Below are 2,187 nucleotides of genomic sequence, written 5' to 3' on the forward strand. Positions count from 1 at the left end.
AACTTTTTAACCTGTGACATACATATATTAAGTGGTCATGTTTTGGAGGAGTGTCAGGAGGGCGCAGAGAGGACGCGATAGGCTCCAGATACGAAAGAGCCACCCCTCCTCTCCATTATAATACATACACACTCACTGGCACACACACACCCACACACGCCGACACACACACACACACACACACACACACACACCCACTATGACGGACTCGAACATCTCGGGAAACTGTTTCTAATTAATATAATCACAGCAGGGATTTAAAAGATATATATTTTTTGCACCCACTTTGCGCAGTTCGATTAAATGCATTTTGTATTTTGAACTTATATCCAACTTAGTTCTTGAAAACGCGCAGATGTCTCTCCGAGACATCTGCGCGTTTTAATAATGTATCATTGTCCTTTTGACGGCAACCATCCTCTCTATAACGTTGATTCGTTTAAAACTGGGATTTATTGTAACCTGACTGAATGCCTGGGTTACACAAACAATAATCGCCCACTCTCTTTCAGTTACCTTTTGGTCTTTTTTTGTGGCCGTGTTTCTCTCCTTCTTAGTTTTTCCTCGCCATAAACCAGTCGACAGGTTGAATCATCGTTGAATCAGAAAATTTGGTTTTCGCTTTCCATTTGACTTCCGATGCACCTGAAGAAAAAGCTCTTTTATTTTTTTTTATTAGTATCATTATTATTAAACCATTGGTAATGACATCTGTTATATTGTTCTGAAAATTTGCGTAAAAACAATGATTTCAGTGGAAAATAGGAAAACTGGGTTTTAAAAGATAAATCTAAAATGTTTTCGGAAGGATCTTCTTGCCTATTTCTTGCTTTAATTTTTTTCTTGTTTTTCTTTTTTCTTTTCTTTTAAAAAAAATTTATAATATCACAAACAAAACAATTAAAATCGTTAAGGCATTAAGAAGAACGTGACATTTCTAAAGGATTTGTCGAGACGTCATGGAAAACCTTCAACAGTTGAATCTTTTGAATTATTACAGTAAATACCAGAATCAGAAAATCCACGATGAAGCCTGAATATTGTCATTTCCAAACATTTCTGAGAGTTTCTCATAATAATTTTAATTTCTGGACAAATCAAGGTTTTTGTCTTTAGAAAAAATACTTCTTTCTCAATTGCAACAACTCAATGAATTATACCATTAAAAGGTTTAGTTATTTTATCCATTCGTTTTAAAAAGTAAAACTAACAAAGCAATTTATTTAAAGTTTTATTTGTGTTAAATTTATTTATTTATTTATTTTTTACAGTACATAAAAATCCAACCCTTGCTGTCTTTTGGCCTTCACAATACCGAGAAAGTTTATTGACTGATATTTTCCATCAGTGTAGCTGATACCCTCTGCTGTATCCAGTCATAATAAGGGAAAATTTAGTGGAAGGTAAAAGGTCCCCAAGCAACAAGGGTACTCGTATCCCAGAGAGGATTGTGAAGCAGAACACATTCAGTTTTGGGGAGAACAAAGTTTGAACAGCAGCCGGAATCAGAGCTTCAGAAGCCACAAATGAATCCAGGTCATCGTCTACAACTGTTGCACTTCTTGAAGCCACACCTGAGAAATGTCTAGGCTTCAGAAGAAAGAACTGGACATTTGCTCCCATTTCCAAAATCTTCTTTTCAAATGATAGCAAAGTTTGCCTTTTGTTGTGGACATCTAGTCTGTAAGAAGAGGGCAGAGGCACAGAATCCAAGTTGCCTGAGGTCTAATGTGAAGTTTGAACAGTCAGTGAAGATGTCTGCCAGGACATTTTACAGCACTTCATGGTTCCTTCTACTGAAAAGCATTATGCCCACTCTATGAGTAATGACAGCATGTTGTGTTTGAATAGATGTTCTGATTTGTTCAGATGCACCTGCTCTGTCGTGGCCAAAAGGTAAAGAACATCTTTTATACTCTTGGATTTCTGGGGCTTGATCTTTTCTCACTGTTGTTGTTACTCTTGAGGTTAACTTTAAACAGCTTTATAGCCTGGTGAAACCCAGACCATTTTATGACTGACAGAGGGTGTGTACTCTTTTTTTTGACCATGACTGTGTGATCTGGCCGAAACAGAAAGTGGTTTGGCTCTTGGTGCAGTAATAAGCTGTGCTCCTCTATACTTTGTTCTGAGTTGTCTGCAGCTCAGCTTGGACAGAGGATCTGCTTCATAAACACAGATGAAACA

This window comes from Gambusia affinis, linkage group LG20 (assembly GCF_019740435.1).
Source record: "Gambusia affinis linkage group LG20, SWU_Gaff_1.0, whole genome shotgun sequence".
NCBI lineage: Eukaryota > Metazoa > Chordata > Actinopteri > Cyprinodontiformes > Poeciliidae > Gambusia > Gambusia affinis.